Raw genomic sequence first — 19379 nt, 5'->3', positions numbered from 1 at the left:
AGATCATTCAGGGGAAGAATGAACACAGAGAAGAGACAAGATCTGAAGGCTCACCTTTGGACACGCCAGTGTTTACGGTGGAAGGGACAAGAGGGAACCAGCAAGAGGGGCCTCAGAATGACTGGCACAGATGGTATGAAGAGAACCAAAATAAACTGACTTCCTGGAGATTAAGCAAGAATTTAAGGAAGACAGAATGATCTGATGTCAAATAATGCTGCTATGTTTAAGTAAGTGGTTAATGAAAAATGACCAATGGTTTTGGCAAGATGGAGGTCACCGGAAACCTTGACCACAATCTAAATGGATTCAAGAAAGATTGGGAGTGAAGGAAGTGGAGATGGAAAACTCTTTAGAAGTTTTACTGTAAAGATCAGAGAAATGAGGCAGTGTCTGGAGGGAGATATAGAGTTGAGGGCTTTTTTTTCCCCCTTCATTTTTTTTTTACATGGGAGATCAAAATCTCTTTGTGTTTGATGGGAAGAATCCCGAAGAGAGAATGCAATTGTTGATGCAGGAGAAGCGACTCCCCTGAAAGAGCTTCATTCAGAGTCAGAGACAGGGTGGGAGTGAGAGCTGAAGCAGAAGGGTCACCCAGATGGGGCCAAGGGCAGTTTACCACGTGCATGGGTAGAGGGAGGGAGGCGGGTAGTTGTGGTGGTGAAAGTGTGGGAAAATTTTGTTGCTGATTTATTTTCTCAGTAAAAAAAAAAGCAGCAAAAAGGTGGGGAAGGAGTTATTGGATGTCTCTGAAGAAAGGAGGGTCGAGAGTCATCTAGGAGATTGGGGCTGTGAACTGACAAGGTCATTGAGGGAACAGCAGGATCCCACCAGATTGTGGCTGATGTGTTTACAAAGCCACAATCAGCACAGCTGCGGTTTCCTTCAGTCACAGTCAGCTGCCTGGATGCTGGTGAGAAGCAAGTTGAGGTTGGGTTTAACCTTGTGTTTCTGGTTTGACATCTGGGAACTTGCAGACACTCAAGGGACTGCCCCTCCCAGGTTATCACTCCTAGAGATAGTAAAGAGCCTGCCTAAGAGTGAGTTTTTCATATGCAGACAACCAATTCTAAACCCACACCCCACTACCCCTACTAATCATCCAGGAAGCAGAGAAGTGGCAGAAGGCCTTTTGCCTCAGAGCCCACCAAAGCTGTTCAAATTAAATAACCCTAAACCTGCTTAACTGTCTTACTCTTTCCTTCCTTCTGAAACCACACTAAGGCTTTTACTGACATTTCCCCACCCCTCTCCAATTGCCTCCAGACATATCTATGCTGGTGCTTCCCTGTGGGGCCTCTCCATCCCCAGGCATCATGTACCTGCTTCTCTTAGGATCTGTGAGAATACCAAATTATCTTTTCAGTGGAAGCTGAGTCCCTATCTGATGACCTCTTCATAATGAAAAATAAAATCTACATTTTAAAATACCAGGGTGGTATTTTGCCAGGGGTAAAGACATACATACAAAGACAGACCTAGGAATCTAAGCTGGAGAAGGAAGATATTCAAAATATAAGGGGTAGTGGGACAGTAAAAAGTCGTTGATTCTATATTTCGGGTGTCAGATGAGTTGATGAATTCCTGGAATTCATGTATTGGATGGGAAACGAAAAATAGGGGGTGATTGAAATAGAGATTATGGAGGAGGGCATTCTCGACAATGACTCAGTCTTGGCTATGGCCATGGGAGTGGATCCCAGTGGGGCAGGCATGTGGAAGAGCATCTGAGAGCAGAGGTCAACATAAGTCAGGGTTTTAGAAGAATCATCACTGTGGACACGGAAATCACCAAGAAGTATATCAAGGCTAGAGTCTAAGGGGAGAGAGTGAATCAGGTGCTAAAATTCTCAAGAGATGAGGAGGGATGACCCTGAGGTGAGTAGATGACTATGACAATTTTACTGCAGTCTTTAAAGGCAATAGTACATCACACACGAAGCTGGCATAGAACTGCAGCCCACTTAACTTCTGCCTAGAAATCAAGTAGAGGGAGGTCATTTATCTTTGCTGGCAGATGAGTATAACATGCTTTTATGGATTTCAGTTAGTGCAGCTGCATTCAAACAGCTGGTCCATGTTGTAGGCACTGCTCCCTGGTGCCCAGAATTTCCCAGGGGTGTCTGGGGGTCGCCAAGCACGCTCTCTCTCTCTGTCTCTCTCTGTCTCTGTCTCTCTGTCTCTCTGTCTCTCTCTCTCTCTCTCTCTGTGTGTGTGTGTGTGTATGTGTGTGTGTGTGTAGGGGGATAAGGAAGGAAGGGGTGTGGAAATAAGATTGTCTGGTGAAAAGTGAACAGTGGGATGGGGCTCCATGTTCTCTGCTAATTTTCCACCCAAACTGAGCAGCTCCATTTTTTAACAGTTTATGTTTGGGGTTGTGATTTGTTGAGTGAGATAAACAGAACCTTTTCCAACCTTTTCTGAACTCAGTATTCAAAGAGGATTCCAAACACATACCTGCAGACGCCACCTACTTACCACACGCTTTCTATGGCTTAGAACACTTAGGGTGTGGGGCATGGAATAGAATCATGGCCCACACAATCTATGAGACAATGTATTAGGTTATACAGGTACTCTAATCTGTTGGAAATAAACTTTGCAGGAATTCCTCCTTATTGGAAGCAATTTAGTTCTTCTATTTTATTTGCAAACTTTTCACTCCAGTAAGTAGAACTGAGGATTAAGCGGAGGTGTATAACACATACAGACAAATATAGCCATTGATTTTTGTGTTTGCTGATATTGTGGCATATGTTTTGTCAAGATGTTGTGACATTACCTCGGGCTAGGTTGACACATTCTCTTGACTTCACAATGTAAATGTTTTGACTCAGCGAATGTTTCCTTCAGGACAAACACTGAAAGTTGGCAAATCCATTTTGCTAAAAAGCCTCCTGGATTATATACTATTTATCCCCAGAGAGGAAGCCTGACCACTGAGATCTTGTCTTCTTGTTTGCTTTAAATCATAGAGAAAAACTTAGAATCTTATGGTGACTTTTCTACAGAAAAGTCAAGAAATTGATTTTGTCACCATTTATCTTCTCATGAGGTGATCTTGCCTCTTCTTTTTAAAGCAAACTCTAAAAAGTGTCCCACCACATGAAATGAACAAGAAATACCTGTTTGCTCCAGCGTGCAACATACTGAATCAAAAACAGCTTTGCTTTTCTGGTATTAGGGTAAATTTACTTGGGAATAATGAAGTCAGCTCACCTACTTTCTGTGAAATTCAAACATGCCTGGAGCACCACTTGTTCCAGGGACTTCTGTACAGATTAGATTTGAGCTCTCCAGGGCTGACTGTGTAGAGTGGCACCTGAGAAGGCTACTGTACTCATGTGGAAGCCTGGACTTGATGCACACTGTTGTTCCTTAATTACCATTCCTTGAGAAAGTTCAAAACACTCTTTTGAAAATCCATGTAGGGTTTTTCTCCATTGTGAAGAAGTCAAGCAGTGGCCAATCCTCTCAGCTGACAACAGTGAGGCTTCGATGCCAACTACATCTCACTTGGTTGTAATGTCATAATTAAAAAAGTGACATAATTAGAAAAGAACCTTTCATGGACTGAGAATTGAACAATATAAAATTAGGCCTGAGTCCAAGTCATTTAAATCATTTGAGACAACCCCTTCCCTTGTCCCTGGTTTAAATGGATATATTTGCTTTGAACATTTATTCCTTTTACCACCCATCTGATAGCTTCAAGCATGGCAGGCAGTGCATCAAGGCAGTTTCAACATTCCAGCTGGAGTCAGAAAAAGTCAAGACCAGTCTCTGTCACTAGCAAAACTGCTATAGGATAAGTACCTAACTTCTAAGAGTTTTGATCCGTCATCTGCCACTCAGAGCTGTTGTGAGGGTCAAGTGAAACATTAGAACAGCTTGTTCAGATACAAGGTAAAGTTATTCTGAAGGTTATTAAATGCACTTGAAACATTCAAAGATCCTTGTTAATAACCTCTCTTCGTAGACAAATATTAAGTTGTTCTTTTGCTATTGGCTAAATGCATATACAGTGTCAAGCATAATTTCTTTTTTTTTTTTTTTTTAATAGAGGCATGTTATTTATTTATTTATTTGTTTGTTTGTTTTTGTTTATACATGCACTGGGTACAGTCAGAAGCGCGGGAGGGTGAGAGAATTCACCAGAGCCAGAGCAGGGAGCAGAGCAGGCAGAAGGACCGAAGTACACTGCTGAGGGGAGCAGCGGGCGGCAGGAGAGGTCTGCGCGCCATGTGGGACCCTCCTCCGGTGGCCGGGGAGCAGCCGGGGATCGAACCGGCGCCGCAGAGGCCGCGGGCAGCTTCGCAACCCAGTGCTCAACCGCTGCGCCACCGGGGAGGCCCTCAAGCATAATTTCTACCACATAATTCCTACCATACTTGCTAGCTTTTTAATGAATCAGTAAAGGATTGAAATGTTTAATGAATCAGTAAAGGACTGAAATCAGTAAAGGATTGAAATGTTTAAATAAGTGTGTGGGTTGGAATTCATGTGTCCTGTGGTCAGGCTACCTGGGCTTCTGCTGCAGCCACTACCGAATACACACATCTTCCATTCGTTTGGGGGTCTAAGGGTATACTTGGGTTCTGTGGAGGGAGTAGGTGACCCATGTTGGTAGATGCCATGGAAGGTCTAAGACACAGGGCTACTTGGAGGGTGCTTTGGTAAGTGAGGAGTTCAGAGAGGGATACAAGAGAAGGAGAGACGACAGCTTTTTCTTGGACGTGGCTCGGTCATTCCTTTTTGGTCCAGGAGAATCATGGACCTCAGTGTGCTTGGGAAGATCTGCCAATGGTTGACTAATTGGGAGCCACCTAATCAAGAATGTGCTCGGAGGTTCCCACAGATGTGAAACATTTATACCTCACTTTCTACTCAGAGGACATAGGATGGATTTCTTCTCATATTTAGTACATCAAGTTCTGCTTCCACCCAGCATACAGAAAAGCCAAAGTGTCATTCTTTTAAACAGATAAAAGCTTGATAAACATCCAAATAGTTTTTCTTGAAACCATTAGAGGTCTGATGTTGTGGAAAACCACACTGCCTGAAATCGAAGAAAAGATGGGGCCTTTCAAGGAGAGATGGGAGGAAGCACTAACCCAGCTGTGCAGAGCATGGGCAGGGGAAACACCAGGGCCACAAGTGATAAGAAGAATTCGTTAATACCTTAAACAACTCAAAGACCAAGAGTGGACGAGAGTGAGAGTATAGAATCTTGGGGCGCTGCAGTCACAGTGGAGGTTTGCAGCTACTGCAGTCTTCTCCATGGACCCTACTAGGCACTCACTGAAAAGGGTATCAGGAGGCGATGAGGCCAAGCAGTGTTCATAGATAATTCCTCATTCAAGATGAGGGGTCTCACACACACAGTCCTTTGAGTGTGAACTGGACTTAGCAGCTCACTTGCAAGGAAGAGAATCTGGCAAGTGAAAAGATTAACTTTATAGTGAAGAAAAGCATTTCTGAACAAGGTCACCTTCACCAATAAGACATCAAATCAGAGGGACAGGTGGGCAAGTCACCTCTGTGGATGTAACTCCAAAACCCATAACTCCAGATCAATGATGAAAAGGCATACCAGCTACTGATTTGGTGGGAGGCAGGGGGAGGAGTGAAGGACTTTTGGTGTTGATTTGGTTGTACTCTTAATTCAATAATTTGTCATAAATTTAGCAGTTTATCAAAAATTTTCATAGAGGGGGAATAGACACAAACTATTAGTCTTGAATGTTGTGGACACTGTAGCCAGGTAACAGCTTGAAGTTAAATTTTAACCAAATTTTAGTACTCCCCCAAATTTTCAAGTTCAGAAAAGACAGAGAAACTGCCACAGATGATGTTAGAATGCTTTAAAAAGAATTTGGCCACCCAGGGCCTCCCCAGTGGCGCAGTGGTTGAGCACTGGGTTGCAAGGCTGCCCGCAGCCTCTTGCAGTGCTGGTTTGATTCCCGGCCACCCGGTGAGGGTCCCACTTGGCGCTCAGATCTCTCCTGCCACCCGCTGCTCCCTTTGGCAGTGTATCGTCAGTCTGCCTGTTCTGTTCCCCGCTCTGGCTCTGGTGAATACTCTCACCCTCCCGCGCTTCTGACTGTACCCAGTGCTTGTATAAATAAATAAATAAATCTTAAAAAAAAAAAATTTGGCCACCCATGGCACAAAAGCAAAGGAAGCAGACTCTAAGTATGACATGTTTTTAATAGAATTCATGTGCAGAGAGAGAAAAAAAAGACTTTCAAATAATGATTTTCTAATAAAACTCCCAAAATTACCCATATCCTCATGGTCAAAATCCTAGCCAAGCTGGTTCAGCCCCAAATATGATCACTGAGGTCAGAAAGCTTGCCAGAAGTCAAGGCACTTTCTGGTTGGGAACCAGAGAAAGGGGTTAAGCAGATCCCAGGGACTCAAAACGCAAAGTATACCACATCAAGATAATGTCTGTGATTGTCTCTGTCAAGGAGACAATGACCAGGATTCTCCTCCCTACATCTCTTCACCTATGTGTCTCTTCCAAATGTTTCTACAGGGTGCTGTTGAAGCAGGAAAAACAAGAGAACACGAGCACACACGTATTCAGTTATAAGGCAAGCTTGGTGGCTTAACTCCACCCCTAGTTCCCAGCAGCCTCCATTCAGGAAATCAAGTCCATGACATGCTGGGAATTGTAATTCTCAGTGCCTGAAATGTCTTTGACATGGAGATAGGAGTGGTGTCTGTAAAACATCAAGGGGTGGAGTGTTCCTCTAACAACCACACTAAGGAGACAAGACCACTGAGTGCATATATGATCTTAGATGGTCCTCCCTGGTGGTGCAAGGGGTTAAGCACTGCACTATGAAGCAATCAGCAGCCTCTGCAACAAGAGTTTGATTCCTGGCCAAGGAGAAACCCACACGGTGCAGCAAACCTCTCCTGTCTCACCTGCTGCTCCCCTCAGCAGTGCATTTCGGTCAATCTGCCTGTTCTGTTCCCCACTCTGTCTCTGGTGGATCCTCTCACCCCCCTGCATCTCTGGCCTTTACCCCAGCTCTTGTATGCATAAATAAATAAAACTTCATATAAAAAAAAAAAACCTTAGATGCTATCTAACACAGAAAAATGACAATGAAAAAACAGGTGACACTGGAATAAAGTCTCTCATTTAGTTAACTTCCACTTACCAGAGTTCATTTTTAGCTTTGATAAATATACCATGGTTATGTAAGATGTTAATATTGGGGGAAGTTAGATTTATGAGAATTCTGCACTATCTTGGCAAAATTCCTTTAAGTGTAAAATTGTTGCAAATAAAGAAGTGCAGGAAGGTTTTACAATAAGGAGGGAAAAGGACAATTTATATATAGAGCAAAATTAAGTTATATAGAGCAAAATTAAGTTATACCTCAAACCTGACAAATACACACAGAGTATATCACTGTTGGGGTCTTATACAGATGTAAGTCTTAATAGAGAATTAAAGTGAAAGCCTCATTCTTTAGTAAACTTATCATCCCCTTCTATTTTCCCTATTAAAAACCTCATTTTCAACAGAGGAGAAAAAATATTCACCTCAAATTGTTTTTTTTTTTTTTTAATGTGCAAACTAAGGGAGAGATGAGCCACATTTTCAATCTCTGTATTCAGTAGGAATATTTACAAACATCTCAGCAGCTCTGGTAAAGTAAACAGAACCAGTCAGTCCATGCTGCAACAGAGGCCTATGAGCAAGAGGAGATCAATTTCTCCTCTGCCCCTACCTCTTGTGTTGATAAAAGAGCTGCAACCACAAAATGGTGCTGGTAGCAACCAGGTGGCTCTTTAGAGCAAAGGGGAAGAAGACCTAAAAAAATGTTTTAACCATATGTACATGGCATAAAAATTAAATTCAAAATAACTAAGGGTTTTTAATAAGATTCCATTTACCTGTTTCTTAACCCTTACAGGTAACCAGAATTACTATTCTTCTAGAGATTATCTGTGCATATAAGAGTATATGTGTGTATTCTTTTTAATGCAAGTTTTAGTATATTATACACTCTCTTAATTTACTTTGCTTTCTTTTTCTGTTGTTATTTCTTAAAAAAAGGACTGCCTCTTTACAAGATGGATTTAAAGTGGTTTATCACAATACATGTAAAATAATGCTTTGGGAAAGTAAGATCGGGGAAAAAAATAGAACTAAACCAGAGGTTAGTTTAGTACAAATTATTCATATTCAAAGATACCGTATATCCAAAGACGTGAGCTACTAATATGGCTAATAAAAAAGAAAATAGTTCCATGATTAAAGTGCTATAACATAAAAACTAAGGTTATTCTTTTAGCATAACCTTATGCTCCCTCTATAATGATTTTAAGCTATTGAATTAGAACATCAACACCAAAAACATAAAAAAAAATTCACTAGCTGGTTCTAAAACCTGAGAAAAATTTCTTTCATTAATTCTCATGGGATTTTTTTTTTAAAGTAATGGGGTGTAATGGAACTGTACAACAGCTTCACTTCCCCTTGCTTTTTCACTTTCGATTACCTAGAAGATCAAGCCACACAGCTCTGCACACCAAGGCCACTCACCCTTGGGAACATGGAGTCAGGGTCGCATGGTGTCTATTGTATGCATGGACTGTGGTTTCTCTCACCAGATTCCTCCTGAGGGGCATTTAGAATGTTTCTAGGAATTTGTTCTTTCATATCAGGCTGCCACAACTTTCCTTAAGTATGCCTCATTTCACATATCTGTAAGCCTATCTGCAAGGTAAATTCCTATAGAAGATTCACTGGGTCAATATGGACAGCTACTATTTATTTTTACAGCTATTGCAAATTGCTATTGCAAATCATGGGTATCAATTTATACTCTACATCCCCACTTACAACTAAGCCTGCCTCCCCATACATGCCCTACTCAGGGTATGATCTGATTCTCTGTTCTAGAAAAAGAAATTAAGCCTTATCCTCTGCGTGTGATTAATTGTCCATGTTTTTTCTATTGGACTTCTGGTCTTTTGGTTATGGATTGTAGTAACACTTTATATAGGAAGGAAATTATCCCCTTGTGCTATCAGTCACATGTGCCACCATGTGCTATTTATCTTTTGAATATCTTCATGGCATATTTTTTTCTATGCAGAAAATTTTTATTTTAAAATAAATTTTAACAATAGCTTTATGAGTTTGTAATTATACTTGTCAAGGTGTTCACTGCTTTAAAATAATCCCTATTGCTATTTTCCATTTCTTTTGTATGAGTTTGGAATTTATTTATTGTATAACTGTGGGGTAGACTTCCAAATGTATCTTCTCCCTTAACTTCTTCCTGATGGCAATTGCAGTTATCACAATAATGAATAATCTAGCTCTATCTCCTCTGATTTGAAATAGGGTTGGGTGATATCTTGAACTGAAAGAATTCCATGGTAATCTGCAAAATCTTCCTTTACAACAGCTGCAACCTCCAAATGCGCTTTTTATAACCTCAGCAGGGGAAATGGGGCCTCCTCATGAGGCCTTCAAGGAAGGTCAGACCCAACTGGACCCTTCCTCACTCAGCTGGACCTGCAGAGACACTGGAACCAGCTGGCATCTTTGGTATCCTGCCACGCTCATGAAGATGCCACAGACATATGCTGTCATTGCTCATGATGCTCTGGTCAGATCTCAAAATACCCTGTTCTTTTTTGGAGGGTGAGTTTCTCATGGAACTAAGATCTTCTCTTGGTGTTCCACTAGAGGGTGCTTCAACTATACATATTTACATATGTAAACACAACCTATGTTGCCTGTGCTACATGCCAAGCAGCTGCCTTTTCGTTAACAAACACTGACAGGGAAGTGTGGCTGGATTTGAAATTCTCTCCCACTCCTTCCACCTGGGATCAGATGGCTTTCCCAAAGACTCACCCTTCCAGAGAGCTGCTGAAATCAAGAAATGGTGATCCACCAAAACTGAAACTGTTAGCAGTAATAGGAGAGGGAGATCATGAGGTTGAATTTCTCTCCTATACTCTTTCCCTGGAAGAGATTTTTGGGGGATTATTTGGACTTTTGGGCATTCCTCTGAAATACAGGGAGGAGGAGCTAGGGCTCAATTAAAAATGATAGGTGAATGGCAAAGTCCAGGCGTTCCAGATGCAGTGGGGAGGGGGTGGGCACAGAAGACAAATGCCCCTCATTGAGTAGGGTCCAGGGGCTGTGGGAGGTGGGGAAAGTGTAGGCACTGCAGAGTTGTGCAGCAGCTTGAGACTGGTGATTGTGAGGGAGTTGCCAAAATATGTGGATTTCTTAAAATATTTCTCTTTTAGGAAGCAAATTGTAGAAGTAAGTATATTTAAAAGATTTATTTTGTCTAACATCAGAATAAATAAGGAACCTGGAAATGGGGAATGTACTGAGAAGAGTCTAAAATATTAAAGGAACATAATGACAAGGTCCCAGTAACTGACTTTAGAGCTAAAGATGAATGAGACATCTATATGAGATAGTGGGGTATCCACAAGAGAGTGAGCAGTGGTTTCCAAACTGTGCTGTACATTACATCATCTGGAAAGGTTTTTTAAAATCTTCATTTCTGGGACTGGGAGCCATGCAAACATACACACATTTTATATATATAATATATATATGTTTATTATATTATATTTAATAAATATGTATGAATATGAATGTATGTGAATAATTATATGTAATATATTATATATTAATATATATTTATAGAAATATTATGTATTTAGCTTACCAAATAATTCTAATGTGCAGCCACATTCATGAAATAAGAAACAATAATCTAGAGCACTAGTTCTCAAAATGTGGGAACATCAGAACTGCTGGGAGGGCTTGTTAGAACACAAATTGCTGAGCCCCATTCCCAGAGTTCATAATTTGATAGGTTTGGGGTGGCACCCAAAACAAGTGCCTAAAATGTGGGTTTATTAAATTGGAGAAACATGAATTTGGGACACCTGTCTCTTGCTACTCACAATGTGGACCTTGGACCAATGAGCATTAGCATCACTTGGGAGTTTATTAGAAATGCAGTTATTAGGCCTTGCCCCTAAGCTAGTGACTCAGAATCTGAATTTTTTTTTAAAGATTTATTCTCTATTTACACATGAACTGGGTACAGGTCAGAGGCGGGGGAGGGTGAGAGAATTCACCAGAGACAGCAGGGAACAGAACAGGCAGACAGACTGAAAGCACCACTAAGGGGAGCAGTGGGCGAGACAGGAGAGGTCTGCCACGCCATGTGGGATGCTCCCTGGCCGGCCAGGAATCAAACCTGCGCTGCAGAGGCTACGGACAGCTTCACAGAGTGGCACTCAACTGGCTGCGCCACTGGGGAGGCCCAGAATCTGAATTTTTAAGAAGACACCAACATGATTCAATTGCTTAATAAAATTTTTGAGGCATATTTCACAGATTACTTAATTCACCCATTTCAAGTATAGAATGCAATCATTTAGTGAAAATAGCAAGTTATGTAACCATCAACATAAATCAGTTATAAAACATTGCCATCCCAGGCAACCACTCTTCTACTGTCTCTATAGAATTGCTTTTTCTGAACATTTCATAGAAATGGAATCATATAGTATGTGGTCACTTATGCCTCGCTTCTTTCACTTAGTATAATATTTTTTGAGGATCATCTATGTTTAACATGTATTATCACTTTATTTCTTTTCATTGCATTTCATTTCTTGTTATGCAGGGTTTTTTTATTAAAGATTTATTTATTTATTCATACAAGAACTGGGGTATAGGCCAGAGGTGTGAGGGATGAAAGGATTCACCAGAGACAGAGTGGGGAGCAGAATAGGCATATTGAGTGAAATACACTGCTGAGGGGAGCAGGAGGTGAGTTAGGAGAGGTCTGCTGGGCCATGTGGATTGCTCCCTGGCCGGGCATCAAACTCGTGCTGCAGTGGCTGCGGACAGCTTCATAGGTTGCGTCTTAACCCCTTGCGACACCAGGGAGGCCCATCTTGTTATGCAGTTTTATGGCTAACACTCCCTTGTATGGCTATGCCCTATATTTTGTTTATCTGCTTACCAGTGGGTGGACATTTGTTTTGTTTCCAATCTTTATACTTAAGAAAATGCTGCAAAGAACACTTCTGTACAAGTCTTTATGTAGGCATATGATTTCATTTCTCATGGGTAGATACTTAGGGATGGAACCACTGGGTAAAGAGTAAGGGTTATTTGAGACACAAGGGCCTAGGGAACTTTCTATGTGTATCCTGATGTGGTAACTCCCGTGTAACAGGTGTACATGAGTTTCAAGTTGTTCAGATCTAGTGAGGCTTGGTTCTATCATTGGCAATTGTGTGATGTTGGACAAGTAACTCCATTAAATAGGCTTATAGTCCCAACTGCATGGGGTTAGAGTGACGATTTTTTTAATTTACTTATTTATTTAGTATATATTTTACATCATTTTTCATTTTTTTACATTTGCTTTCTTTTCTCGGGTGTAGTCCCCATAGAATTTCCACCACAAGTTCACATGTGCACCATCACCATAGCCCCTTGTGCTCTTCCCTCACTTGTTTGGATATCTCTCACTCTCCCTCCCCTGCAGAATGTCTTTGATTTATTGTCTGTTTATTTTTTCTTTTGTTTTGTTATTTTTTTATTGTTATTATGTTTTTCCTTTGATGCTTTATTTGCTTTCCTATATTCCTCCTATAAGTGAAACCATTGGATATTTTTCTTTTTCCTTCTGGCTCACTTCACTAAGCATAATCCCTTCTAGCTCCATCCATGTTGCTGTGAATGGCATTAGTTTATCTTTTTTGATTGCTGAATAATATTCCACTGTGTATATGTAACACATCTTCTTGATACAGTCATCTATATTTGGGCTTTTGGGTTGTTTTCAAGTCTTACCTATTATAAATAGTGCTGCAAAAAAACATAAGGGTACAGGTATTCTTTCTGTGCTTTGCTTATTAATTTCTCCTTTCCTGCAAGCCCCTGACAATGACTGATTTTTTTTACTGTCTCCATTTACTGTTTTGCCTTTTCTAGATTGTCCTATGGTTGGAATTATACAATCTGTAGCCTTTTCAGATGGACTTCTTTCACTTATTAATAATGTTTAAAATTTCTCCATATCATCTCATGACATAATAGAAGCTAACGTTTATTGAGCATTGTGTTAAGATCATTATAGACATAAATTCAAGCCTCACAAGGAGTTGTACTATTACCTGCCATTTACAGATATAGAAATGGAGACTTTGAGAAATTTGAGGACTTGTCCAGAATCATAAAAAGATAATAAAATCAGCTTTTAGCCTATGTGATACCCTGGCTCCAGTGTCTGTATCTGACTCCCTTTTCTCATTAATCCTCACTCTACAGTCCTACAGTCCTACACTCTACAGTCCAGTAAACTCTGGTCAATGTAGGTTCTTAATTGCAACCCATGTTCCACTTGGATAAGGGATGTTCATTGTGCTGAAGGCTGTGAATGCTTGGGGCAGGGAGTACATGGGCATCTCTTTACACCTCCTGCTCAATTTTGCTAAAGCTATTCTAAAAAATAAAGCCTGCTTAAAAATAAAAAATAAACATTAGCTTCTACAATGTAAACTTCTACAGAGTAGGTGCTTAGGAAATGCTGAGGTGCTAAAAGTTGGTTTGTACATCTTGTCTCTTTTCTGAGAAATGTGAATTAAGAGGACCCACATATACATATCATTTTGCTTTGTGTGGTAGAATCAGGAGTTTCTCATAAGCAAAGTTATAACATTCTTGAGTTCATATGTAATTAATAGTCTAATCCAGGAAAGATGCCTCTGATGCTGAGGTGTTAGCCTGGAACACGCAGATACACACTGCATGGGTACAGCTTCAGATGAGCTTAGGAGTCCTCTGAGCATCATCATTTAAAGAAAGACTCACTCCAGTGACTCCAAGCTGGATAGACTTAGCTTAGCAGATCAGCAAGATCACCTATAGCAGCCAGAGGGGTCATAGGTCAGTGAATTTGACTGACCAATTTTTCAAATAATTCTAGGACCAACTTCAAGGGAAAGGTGGATCCTGTCAACATTTGAGTTAGCTCATTTCCTAGACATACACCTATAAGAATATGCTCTTTCCCTCACCCTAGGTAAAGAACTCTTACAAAATGTCAGTTACGTGCTGGCAGGCACAGCAATGCTTGGTAAGTGTTTCCGACCCCTTCCTGAGATGGGCTGTCATGCCCTCAACCATCCTTACCCCTTCACTCCCTCTGCTCAGGTTTCTGGAAGCTAACAGGATTATCTAGTTCTCTCAGGTAGAAAATCTCCCTACCAAAATTGTCCTGCATCTCTGCTGACCAAAGTCCACAGTCTGCCCTGGCATTGGGGTCCTGCTCAGTTGAGAAGTGAGGAAATCTCTTTTTCTCTTCCAGAAGGCCACTGTATTAGTCTGCTAGGGCTCCCATAACTAAATACCTCATATGGTATCCTTAAACCATAGACATTGATTTGCTCACAATTCTGGAGACTAAGATTAGGGAGTCCAAGATAAGGTACATCTGGGTCTGGTGTCTAGTCAGGATTCCTTCCTAGGTTGTAGATGTCCACCTTAGGGTATCCATCTCCTAATGCAGACACTCTGAGGGTTAGAGTTTCAACAGATGAGTGAGGTGGGGCAGCCACTCACCAGAAGATTGCTATAAAAAGATCCTATTGTTTGGGGATTACAACTCTTCTCCCCAGTTGGTGGGGGAGGGGAGATGTAAGTGCTAGAACATGAAACATCTGCCAACATGGGTTCTGAGTAAGGTTTGAGGAACTGAACTTCAAATCATCATGTTCACAGAAATAAAATGATCATTGCAGAAAGGGAGGCTAAAGTTGAGAAGAGCCTATTACTTCATCTTATGCATAAAAAGGGTTAAAAAAGCAAAAGCCTTCTGATTCAGGCACCAATTGCTTAGCTTTCATTGTGCAGCTGTAATAGTATTGCTATCTTTCGGCATTTAGCAGAAATATTAAAGTACATTACTTCTCTGCTGGGGCTTAATGACAACAGGAATCATCCCAATTCAAAAGGTAATTATTTATCTAGTGACCTTTTACAAAGTGGCACATTTTCCTTAAGGATTTTATGCAGCGACTGATATTCCCAATAAAGTTGGGTCTCTCCCCTTCCCCCAATCAATTGTTGGTATTTGAATGTCATGGAACTAAAAGCTGTGAAATTAAACCTGCTGTGCAAGCTATGAACACAGGGAGCTTAGAAGAGACTGTAGGTCCCTCTCATGTGATATTAGTGCACTGTTATGATACAAATGATGGAAAAACATTACCAAACTCAAGGCATAATGGACTGCTGTGATGATGGGAACAGGTACCGTTGAGCATTTGGAGATTGTTTGGAAGGGTTCCTGTCAAGTTCTTTAATGCAGCATAGCCATGATGGCTGGGTGGGTGCCAGAGGGCTTTGTATTCACTGCCTCAATTTCCATCTCAATCAGCTGTGACACCATGGGCAATTTCCTTGGCAATCGGTACAGATCTACAGATCTAGGAATGAGGGAACAGGTGCCTGCATCAGCCCTTCACAACAGGCAGACTTCTAAGGTGTTTTTATGTATTGATCTGAAATGTCACAGTAATTTCTAAGCACGTGTGCTTTGGGGACTGTGTGTGTGTCACTGGTTGCTCTCAGAAATAATGAGGGATGTTAGTATTCTCATCCATGACTTATAAATTGAGAAAGCTGTGGTCAGAGTGTTTTAAAATGTAGGTTTACTATTATTCAAGTACAGCGAGGCCAATGGATTATGAGTTGACTACCATTGAAAAGACAGCTCAGTAAACTCCGAGACCCCAAGAGGAGAGGGCACATGGGGTAGCAGCAATACTCACACAAGAGGCCTAGGGAGAGAGGAGAAGATACCAGCAAGAACTTCTATTGTGGTCTCCTCAGGATGGAATGGACAAGACAGGGAAAGCAACCAAGGATTGCTAGTTTGAATGACTTGGGTGGGCGCTGTTCCAGTTGTCTGGTGCCTGGCTCCAGGGTGACTAGGGCAGGTGGACAGTGAGATTGAGGATGTGAGATAGAGGAGGTGTTTGAATGTGGGCTCTGGGCTGGCTGATCTGCATATGAAATGCATGCTGGTGGTGCGTCCTTTATCTAGTTGTTCACTAGCTCTGGAAGGAGCATTTCCTCCAGGGCCATTAAGGTCCCAGATGTCAAACATCAGAAACATATGGTTAATAAACAGTGGAATGAGCTGCTATACATCAGGATACATGACTATTCCGGGGCAGTCAGATTGCTGACACCTAGGTAAAGAATCAGTTTTAAGCTGGGGAAGAGACAGCAGGACCATACACTCATACACTACTTTACTCCTTTTTTTTTTTTTTTTTGTGGGACCCTCGCCGTTGGTCGGGGAACGAACCGGTGCTGCAGAGGCTGCGGGTAACTTTGCAGCCCAGTGCTCAACCACTGCGCAACCAGGGGAGGCCCTACCTTACTACTTTTTATAGCGATTAGGGAGTTGGTGACTTCATTCTCCTCTCCAGTCCTGTTCTATACCCTCCTGCCCAGTCCACCACTTTTCAATATGATGGCCCGGACCTGCACACACACATCTCCCTGCCCACATCTCCATACACATGTACACAAGGGGACATTTTTTTCATCCTTTCATCCAGTTTCCTAGACATGTTCCACAACTGTGTAACTGATTCATCTTGATTTGGGCCAGTGTCAGAGCATAAGAAATAGTTTGTTCGAAGAGATGCTTTAGCCAACCATGCTGGGAAGCTCTGTCTTAGAGAAAAGAGCCCCACTCAAAATAAACCCTACGAAAACCCATTCCCTTTTTCATAAACTCATGGCAGGACCTCACGTGTTCACAATGAGGCTTCAGGTCTGTAATTTCTCTTTGGTTTATGTTATAGGAATCAGCCTCCAGTGTCAGGAAACTTTTTTCCTACCAAAGTGAGAGGGCATAACAAATTTTTTAATTTATAATTTTAGTTCTCAGTGGAATTTTAGAATTATAATATGGTCAGTGAACAGCTTACTCAGTGGTTTTCAACCTCATATGTGCATTAGAATCACCTAGGGACATTTTCAAAATATCTGTGTCAGAGTCCCTCTTCTCTAGATATTCTGATCTAATTGATAGGGGGTGAGGCCCAGGAAATGGGATTTTTTTTTAATTTCCCTGGCGATCATAATGTGCAGCCAGGAATGAGAATCACTGAGCTAGGAGAACAGTGTACCTGACAAAACCAATGGATAGTGACAGAAAAAGGTGACCCAGATTCACCTTGCAACTCCAATTTGCCTACAAAGAATGATCTCAGCTCTGAGATACAGAAACCACTAACCATCTGTTCTTTACATTTCACTCAGGATTCTCCTGTTCCTGCCACTCAACAAATAACCTGACCTCACACTCTCCCTTAAAATCCTTCAATGGTTCTCCACTGTCTGAGAATAAAATAAAAAGTCTATACCATGGCTGTTCTGATCACTATTGTACCAAAACAAACCACCCCCAAATTTCAGTCATTTTATTATGCTCTTTGATTTGTGAATTAATCATTTGGTTAGGACACAGTTGGGGCATGTCTGAAGTCTCCATAGGGAAGACTCAAAAGCTGGGAGTGGCTTGACAGGTAGGGGACTGGAATCATCTGGAAGTGTTTTCACTCATGTGTCTGGAGGCTGATGCTGACTGTTGGCTGGGACATCAGTTGGGACTATTTGACCTAATCAACTACATATGGTTTTTCCTTGTAGCCCAGTGGCCTGAGCACCAAGGTGGTGGCCATGGGCTAGTTGGACTTCTTAGCTGGTGGCTTAACATGACAAAAGCAAGGGTCCCAGTGGACCAGGCATAAGTGGCCCTGGAAGTTATACAGCCCTGGAAGTCACATAGCATCTATCCACTGTATGCCATTTTTCAAGGCAGTCATAGTGAGCCCAGATTGAAGTTGAGGGGACACAACCCCACCTCTAGATGGTAGAAGGTGCAAAGTCACATTGTAGAAGAACAAATGAGATGGGAGATATATTTGGTATTCTGAGACCAATTTCCAGCTTGAGTGTACAGAATCTTCCCCACCCTAATAAACAATTCTCAGATACCATCAGGGTATCCAAGAATTAAATTCAACTCAACTCTAATTCAAATTCAACTCCAATATCATCTACCTGGAGGCAACATCAGTTTCCATAGGTAAACACTGATAACACCCTCTACTTCAGACACCAGACCTAAACTCAGGTTATCATTCATGACACTATTCTTAGGTTAATTAATCTGCTGTAATGTCTCACAGATCTCAGGAAACCCTTCAGTTACTAGATCACTGATTCATAACAAAGGATATAATTCTGAAATGATCAGATGCAAAAGATGCAAAGGGCAAGGTATGGGGGGAAGGGCATAGAACTTCCAGGCATGCCATTCTCCCCAAATCTCCATATATTCACCAACCCATTTGAATGACCAAATATGTATTTCTTATATATTGCAGTATCCCCGGAGACATGACTGGAGTTGTCTTTGGAAAGCAGAATCTGCTGCAATAACATACAAGTCCTCTGCAACTGCTTCCCTGAAGTACATCCTCTTCCTCTAAGGCATCATCGTCCTCTAGGCTCTTAGGCTGAGGTATTGGTAGTTTCCAGAGAATACAGTGGTCTTCCCCAGGTCCCCTTTCTTTAGGCTTCCCCCTTTTTCTACTGCAGCTGCCTTCCCTGCTTAAATCCCCTGCCTTGATTCCCAGCCACCCTGTGGGGTTGTGCTTAAGCATCACCTCAGGGAAGGTCTTTGTGATGGTCTGGGTGCTCCTGGTGGCTGTGTGTATCTTCTCTCAGATAGGGCCCATGTCTCATGGGGTGCTGTTGGTTAATCATGTCTCCTTCACCTTCACTCATCTGTCAACTTCTTCAAGGCAGAGGCACTTTTCTTTTACTATTCCCAACATGTAGGCGTATTTGGCACTTAGTAGGCATTTGGAATAGAGTGACTTTCGTTTTATTTTTTAGAACTTTCTTGTTTCTTCACAATAAGGGATTTCTCTTCTCAGGTGTGGTCACCACAGTTTTCTCACCACCAAAACATCCAGAGTCCTCCACCACCGTCCACAGGGCTCTCCTCTCCCCCAACCCCACTTCAGAGTAACGTTAATTATTTTATTCTAATTATAATAGGGAATACACACTTTGTAAAACTATCATGGAAAATTACACTTGCCTCCTAGACTCGTGGTATTTCTCCAATATCACAAATTCAGTGGGGAGGTAAGAGGTGAGAATCTAGGTGGCCATTCACATCTCTCTTGGCCTCTCATTCCCATTACAAAAATGCCTCCCTTGAGTGTTAGTGAATAAATTTGTTAATATTGGAGAA

The sequence above is a fragment of the Talpa occidentalis genome, unplaced genomic scaffold (genome assembly GCF_014898055.3).
Source record: "Talpa occidentalis isolate TD23 unplaced genomic scaffold, MPIMG_talOcc4v2.1, whole genome shotgun sequence".
NCBI lineage: Eukaryota > Metazoa > Chordata > Mammalia > Eulipotyphla > Talpidae > Talpa > Talpa occidentalis.
Note: the sequence above shows the minus strand (reverse complement) of the source record.